At 38.8% G+C, this 8585-nt stretch overlaps 1 long non-coding RNA gene across 1 annotated transcript; it reads left to right on the forward strand.

Annotated features, from left to right (window-relative positions):
- The first annotated feature begins 360 nt into the window (after positions 1-360).
- LOC116489958 lies at positions 361-6207 on the forward strand. The gene is made up of 4 exons (XR_004253322.1): positions 361-637; positions 1891-2034; positions 3534-3656; positions 6067-6207. It is a non-coding gene; the product is annotated as an uncharacterized LOC116489958 (long non-coding RNA).
- Positions 6208-8585: the final 2378 nt, after the last annotated feature.

The raw sequence follows: 8585 nt of genomic DNA on the forward strand, positions 1-8585 counted from the left end.
CTTTGAGGAAGAGTATGGAATAATGTAAAGATGTAGGAGAGCTTAGTGTGCTTAGGTTGGTTATGAAGGGCTTTCATTAGTGGGCATTAATTCAGACAGTGCATATATATATTTAGCTAAAACCTTTTGTTTGTACATCTAGAGACAATAGGCAGAGGAACGTTTTAAATACAAATAAATAAATAAATGCCATTTTGTGGATGGAAAATTAAATCCTAAAGACCAACATGGCAGCTGGCCAACTGGTAATCATGCTGAGCCTTCAGAATTATCCCTGGCATTTATGCACAAAGCAAGTAGACGAAGCTTGCCAGGCAGGAGCTAGCAAACAAACAGTATGCTGAACAAATATGATACTGGGAAAAAAAAAAAAAAAAAAAACGAAAAAAAGAAAAAAAAAACACCTTTGGCAGCGAAGCGAAAGCTGTGATTCCAGGACATCATTTTTGCTAGTGATATATGCAGCAGCTTGCAGCAGTAGCAGTGAAGAAAAATTCCAGAGATGAAAAGGCTAGAACAACCCCTTAATCTCCTTCATGCCTGTCCTGTGTGACAAGAAAGTCTCCCTTTGAAACGAGAAGAGATACAGCCTAGAAGAGGAAAGTTTGAGCATAAAGAGATTGGGCAACACTCAGAGGTAAGGTGAAGTCAGAACAAAGAGGGTTTCTATTTAAGATGCTGAACTGTGACTCAGAGGAACTAAATTTTCTTCCTGCATCCTTCTTCCTTTTCCTCTGGCAAATCACTTAATCTCTCTGTATCTCAGTTCCCCAACTGAATAATGAGGGAGTAATATTAAATAGTGTCTCTTTTGATACTTGAGAGCATTTATTTTTTGTTGTTGTTATTATTTTTTTGAAACTTGAATCATATTACAGAACCGAGGGAGGGGATGATAGGGTGTACAGTTAAAAGAACAGAGCGGAGGCAGGGAATATCCCCTTGCAAAAAAAAAAGGACTAGTAACAGAAGGCTGAGGGTAGGAATCTGTTACCCTGAATCAACCTCATCAATCAGAACAGTTTATGTACACACAAAAAGGCCAGCTTTAGTCAGAGAAAAAGCCTGGTGCAATTAGGACACAATCTAGAGACCTAGAAATAATAATGTAATTGGATAATACTAATAGTAAGAGATGAACTGCCTGTGTGGGGGCACCTGTGCCAAGGTAGTCTGAACTGGCATTTTATTGACAACTGCAGCAATGCAAAGCTAGACTGATATTTAATTTTTCTTGCCCAGTGCCACAGGGAAAGCCATGAAAAAACAAATGTTTGGTGGGGACAAAGGTAAAAAGGAAACATGACCATCAAGAAAGAGTTCCAGAACTGGGAAGGGTTACAGGAAGTAACTCTGCAACAGGGTGGATAGCTGTGTTGCTGTAAATTTTCAAGAGATCTTCTCAACCAGCTTCAGCTGCCGTCCTGTATGCGTAACACACCCAAAATCTGATGGTGGCATACATAAAACTTAAGAGGCTTCTGTAGGAGATGATGGCAGCATTACAGTTTGCAAATGTATTTTCAGTATAAAATTGTTGCTTCACATAACACATAAATACGTGATGAATTCTGCAGAGAGGAAACATCTCCCTGTTTTTGATAAACTGTTTCAATAACAGTATTTACAGGTGACACAAAAATAAGGTTTATCTGTTAAACTGGGGTTAAATAACCAGAATGAACCAAAAAATAACATGAAGCACTGTCCTTTCTACACTTGGCAGTCTTTATAAATGATATACAGAAGGCTCAGATAATCCTATGTTTCTGTCTTTCCTGTCTTTACTTTAGGGGAAATATATATATATATGTATAAATGCTTAGTTATAACAACAAAAAAGCAAAGTTGTATTTTTAATTCACACATTTTTTTATATTCTGAATGTAGTTGTACGGCTGAATTCCTGCAGGGGAAATCTGTGCAATTACAGTAGGTGACAACACCTTTCCATTGAAGATACCATATGTACCAGAAGGTGCTACACAATGCTATAAGCAGCAAAGAAGCTGAACAGGAAATGATTTGAAACAGGTATGTAAGCATATGTGTTACTCAGATATATTTGTGTTATACAGTCTTTTCCTTTATTTACAATTCATTACAAGTTTAGTTAAATCCATGTTTAAAGCAGCAACACATTGATTTTAAACATTAATTTTCTTTGCCTGAAAATTTTACATACAGTGGTGAAAACTAGCTTTTCTTACCCACCTTCTTTCATTTGCACTCTGATTGCATTTGCTACTTTTCTGGCATTTGTTCTTTCTAGGTGTGTTCTTGCATACAATTTGAGGTGTACATGAGGTCTCATGAGGGTTCACATGCACACCCACTTTTACAGAGATTCTAACTGGAAGAGCACTGTATGTTAAGGAGTTAGTGATCTGTCATACCTAACCTGAGAAAGTGCAGGCCTATGCTGTCCTGTCCTGTCCGTACACTTTGGTATTTGGTTCTGTGTTGCGCTGCATGTGCACTTTGGCAGCAGGAAAAACTTAGCCTGCTAATTGTAATGAAGAAGCCCTTTGGCAGCTCCCACTTGGCACCAGTGATTATACCACCTGCATGTCCTGTATTTATCTTTTAGTGAAGCAATGTGCTTACATACGAATGTCCTTTTATTTGACAGTAGAAGTGATGAAAATAATTATTTTATTCTAAGAAAAATCTGGAAAAGCTCAGGAAAATCATACCAAAATGCCAGTGACACTCTTCATGGATGGGGTCTGCAACATATACCAAGTCCTGACTAGAGATTTATCCAATGCTGCACAACCCAGAGTTTTCTGGGCTTTGAAGGCAAATACAGTTATCTACAGTATCTTCTTTTTCCTTATAGTGTTGTCAGCTGCACTAAATGGAATTCTAGTTAATACCTGTCAGAGTATCACTCACTGACTTCCTTGTGGGGGTCTTAAGAAAATACTTCCATTGCTCTAACTTTCTCCCATCTGCTAAATGATGGAAAGAATGAAGTACACTCTAAATATCTGGTCTGTAATTTCTTCCTGTAAATTGCACTATGTATATTATATCCTGCAGTAAGTGCTTGAGACATTGAGCACACTCTCACCTTTTGTGCATGTTTATTGACACAGAGTCCTTCTCCTAAGGGTGCCAAATTGTAACATACAGCAGGTGTGGCAATATCCCCATCTTTGGGAGTGAAGAAGATGTGTGGTAAGATCCAACTTACTTTCCAAGATCACACAGCCTACAGAAACTGAACTTAGATCTTCAGCAAGTCTAATAGGATGAGTATTGCTTTTGTGTTTAAAGCAATTAGCTCTAAACACAAGACCAGTACCTCATTAGAAGTCTCCCTTGTACAAAGAAAGTAAGTTTCTTCTCTTAGACAGTTGTGTGACTGAACACTGAGGTGACACCTCATATGATGACACCTATTGATCAGTGAACAGAAATAGGAATCCAGAACTTCTTGACATATTTAGCTACAGATGTAGGCTCATCCAGTCCAGATGTTTGAGAGCAGTGAAGCTTTGGCTGACCCAGATTCTTCTTTTCCTCAGGCCTGCCTCTGGTACCATAACAGCTTGGAGGCTCTTGGAAGAAACTTGCTAAAAGGTTGCAAAATATGCATTTTTAGCAGTGTTGCGCTCCTGCAGCTCCTACTGATTTCCCATGAGGCTGAGGTAAGGCAGTTTTGCAGAGAGGCTCCAGACCCTCTGTATATGTTGGTACTGACTTCAAAGGAGGCTGAGGATCTGACACTAGAGAAACCAGAACAAATACATACAAGAATCCTTCCACTGCAAGCACTGAGTGTATTTCTGTGCATTTTACCTGTCTCCCATAAATTGTCACATTCAGCAAGAAAGAACGTGGAGTAAAGATGGAAATAGTACATCAAGCCATTGTATCATTTGAAAATAATCTTTTCCAAAGGGAATATTGGCTAGGGACTTTTTTAAGAAGCTGGAACTTCACAGCTGACAAATATACCTAATAAGTCAATGTGGTGATGAAGTTAGTTCTGCACCGTTTGGAAAACAGCAAATTTCCTTGCAAGGTTTGTGATTATACATCTAACAGAAAATAATGATTTCTTTGCAGGCACTTAAGCACAAAATATAAAGACAAAAAGGGAGAGCAAACCAGAGAAAGAACCTCCTAAATATCACTATTGAAAGCCACCATTAGAGTCTTCTTAATATTCACCGTTCATTACAAAAACTAGTATCTATAAAACTGAAGTACCCAGTGGGAGAAAGTATGACATTTAACTTGCAGAATGCCTTCTTCCTTCGATTCTTTTTCTCACACAAAACTGATGTTTATTTTGTAAAGAACAGTTTCAGAGAGGAGAAAGGTAGTATATTGATTTGGATGTGTATCTTGCCATTGAGGAGGAGCAACAGATTAGCTGAATTACAAAAGAGAAAAACTGTATTTTGCTGCATATAAGCAAAGATTTCTATAATGAGCTTGAGTAAGTAGGAGAGCAATATTGACTTGCATGGGGATGGAGTGGGAGAGAAAGGATTTCTGCCCACTGTGATGAGCATGGGCAACCAACTGTACCTTTCAGAAGCCCTTGCCTGAACCTGCTGGAAAGGTTTGTTATGTTGAACAGAGATTCACATTTGCACTGCTTTAATGTACACAAAATATTAGAACAAACGGGAAACAGAAAACAAATTGAGTATGAAATATTTTGAAGAAATCTGAACAAACAATGTTTTGAAGGAAGTTGTTGCTTCTTCCTGCATCATTTCACTCTTATTTTTCATTATTTCTCTCTGTCCTTCTCCTAATTTATATTCTGATGAGGAAAAAAAAAAAAAAAACAAAAAACAATACCTTCACTTTTCTGCATATGTTTTCTTTTCTGAGAAACCCTTTCAAAAAGAGAAAAAAAGAAACAAATGCATGGAAAATGGGGCAACATGTAGACAGGATTTCTACTGTAATGTCTACTTACAGACTGGCATGGTGGTAGATATAAACTTGGGTATAACAACCCAAAAGGCTGTATGCCCTTCTGTGATTCTAGAATGCAAAAATCTAAGTGCCTTAGTCTGTATTTTCAAATAAAGACTTCTGAAGTCTGTCTTTTTAAAAATGAGGCAGCGGGAATTCCCTTATCTGAAAAATAAACTGGATAAAAATGATAATCTGTGTCAATAAAAGAAAAAAAAGAAAGAGAAGATTTCATTTGCTAGACTTCTCCTTAGAGAAGAGACCAGCTTCTTTTTAAATAAAAAAAAAAACAAGCATGTTGATTTATTCATAATTACTGTGGATAGATATTTTTGTCAATCAAACATAACAGGTATGCATTGTAGAACAACTCCATAAGGAGTTGAGAGGATGCAACTCATTAAAAACAAACAGGTCACTGCATTTAGGCAAGAATAATGAACTGCAAAAACAAAAGGTGAGGAAGGACAAGCTAAGTAACAGCATGGCAGAAAAAGATTTGGATGTTAGCATACATCATAGGCTGAATGGGAGTAAATAATGTCATGCAGCTGTGAAAAAAAAAGCAAACACTTACTGCAATTTTTAGCCAGTGGTATCACCTACAAAACATCTACCAATTCTTCAGCTCTCCTTCAAGATGTTTATGCCCCAGCTGGGATGCTGTGCCCAATTTGGGGTACTTTAAGGAAAGTATGGTCCTATCGGGGAAAAACAAACAAACAAACAACAAAAACAACAGAGGAAGACACCAGTGATTACCAAGGCTCATGGAAGTATAATTGTAAGTAAAGGCTAAAGAAATCATCTTAAGTTTAGACTGAGCTTAATCTGAACAGCTGAATATCAGAGAAAAGAAAACGAAGAGGTAAAACAATACAAATACATAGAAAGTAATTTCAGTGAGAGGAACAAACTGCTTTCTGTGTCCTTTTCATTTTGCTTTCATAACTGTTTGCTCATCACTTTTGAAGTACTGCTTGGAAATCAACGTTACCCAAATACTACTAAGTACAGTCTTTGCACTACTACCATTTTCTCGGTGCATTATAAATACACTTAAGAAATACAATTTGGGAAAGGCAAGGCAGAATGGGAAAAAATTCTTTTCCATGATTGCAGATTGCTCTCCTCCTCTGAAGCAGCTGCTGTCAGAAATTGTTTTCAACGAACCTTCACCTCACCTCTGTGCTGAATGAGCCTACAGAAAAAGCTGGCACGAGCTTGATTTGAAATGAAATAACTCCCATTTTGGAGTGGACTGTGTGATGAAGATGTAGTTATAAAATAAATAATGATTCAGCTCTAACTTTCAATTTTGTCCTTATTAAGTTGCTCAACCAGGTGTTGAAGCCAATAGAATTTGCTTTTTCCCCTGTTGGAAAGCTATTTTGAGTGCAGCGTGACTGAAGAACAGCCACTTATTAGCTGCTCGGCAGTGCTTTCGGCTTTTCTGCTAGAATCCCCCGCAATTGCTCAAACAACACTTTTGCCAATACTCATCTAGCTCAATCAGTACCTATAACACTGGGGTATGAAATTATGCAGTGGTTGCGGTGGTGGTAAGTTGCCTGCTGTTTAACATCTCTGTTTCATGGCCTGGTGCTGGGAGGGATGCAATGCTGATTTTGAGCTTCAGTTTGTATTTAATTCTTTCTCTCTTCACTCTATCCACTTGAATTCCCCTGTAGTTTCAGTGCAGTATGCATCCTGGCAGAAATTCCTGAATAATGTTGCAGAGTTGCCATGGTTTGTGCTGGAGATATCTTTCCTTCAGCGATGAGGGATGTAATCCTTCTGCATCCCAACTGGACTGTGAGGATTAATTAAAGTTTGCAATGCGCTATGAGTTCCTTGCATGCTATTCAAGTGGAAATTATTGTTTGTTACAGCCAGTCTGAATGCCATCTGGGATTTCCATGTTAGTGTTGCAACTCTGTTGTGCGTCACCAAGCTGGAGCTGGTACCATGAACGAAAGATTAGCACTGCACTCTGTTGTTGTGTATTTGGTGCTGTGTTCAGAGCCTACTTAAGGACAAATACTTCATGAGAAGCTGAACTCAGGACACTGGCACTCCGTGGGCTTTTCTGCAGATTGAAGCCTGCAACATCCCTTTCCTTTTGCTGTGTGCCCACTCTGCTACAGGCTGGATCCAAACAACAGCAGATCCCTTCAACCTTCTCCACCACCACCCTTGCCAGCTTTGAGAGACTGTGCAAGAAATGATGGTGGAACTGGGCTCTGCACTTTGCAAGAGATGCTTTCTCCCATGCAACAGAATTGTACCTTTCTGTTGCATCTAAATCCCTCAGGGACATGGCAGAAGGGATTGATCTTAACTGAAACCCAAGCACAGTGATTCCGCAATATTCTTGTATGCTTTTAACACCTACAGAAATGACCCTAAAACTTGCTTTGCTAATTTGCAGGGCCAAATGAATGTCTGTGAACTAAACAGCACAGCCATGATTTGTTACTCTGCTTTTATTACCCAGCTTTAGTTCAGCTCAGAGCGCATTTTAAAACACACCCATGTGCCTTCAATCTTTGCAAGCACCAACAAAGAAACCGAGTTTAAATTAATGTGGGAACTCCCCCGGTATCCTGACAGATGCTCATTATTGACAGAGAAAATGACATAAAATGTAACCACCCAGTTTGCTTCTGAGGATTCCCTGCAAAAGATCAGCTAACAAACAGTTTGAAATTCACTTCCTAGCTGAAGGAGTCTCTTTTGTTTCTTACACAAATAAACCAGGAGGATTGGCTTTCCAAAAAGGGTGCTATTAAAGAGGTACAAATATAGAACTCTCCCCATCCTATTATTGTTAATATTATCATATAACTTGGCATAACTTGGCAGATTTCAATCTTAGAGTTAAGACTCCAGTGCTGAGTGCTAAGTAAACGCTTGCCAAAAGTTAGATGCTGTCCCAATGAGCTTCCTGTGCCCTCCCTCCCCCACAGCATCAGCCTTTGAAGCGTCCCCTCTGGTTTTGTGAACAAGCACCAAATGGAATTGGCAGGAATTCCATTGGTTCTTCATTGGGGACATTACAACAAATCTGTCAAAAGCAAAGTTAAATAGAAAAATGTAGGAGACAAAACAGAGGAGCAAAGCAAAAGAGGGGATGGAGAGGAGCAAAAGGGGTAGATGAATGTAGAAAAGAACAGACAGAGGACAAAGGAAAAAAAAAAGGCAGATTTGGGGAGAAGAAATTATGGGAGAGACATGAGAAAGACAGAGAAGGAACTGGGAATGAAAATGAAAGAATGACACAGGAGAAACTGGCATTAAATTTTTTATTACGAGATAAGTGTAATTTATTGTCATTATAGCTCCTTTAATTACCTTTCAACCTTTTTTTTTAATGATGCCCATATGTTGATTGTAACAGGGTTTTATGACTTTTGTTCTCCCACCTTTCCCATGGCTTACATTCCTACTTTAATTACTAGATTGACATCAGATGCCTCGCCTAATGTTTTTGCACCTATTCGTGGTGATGCTGCACTTGGGGAAGCAAAAACACCTGCCTGTCCTGGTCGAAGGCTACTTGCTGTTCTTGAGGATCTCCACCAGATGGCAAACCCGGTATTTTTGTGGAGTTTCCAGGCCACCTTTAGATAATAATTCAC

Source organism: Aythya fuligula, chromosome 5, assembly GCF_009819795.1.
Source record: "Aythya fuligula isolate bAytFul2 chromosome 5, bAytFul2.pri, whole genome shotgun sequence".
Taxonomy (NCBI): Eukaryota; Metazoa; Chordata; class Aves; order Anseriformes; family Anatidae; genus Aythya; species Aythya fuligula.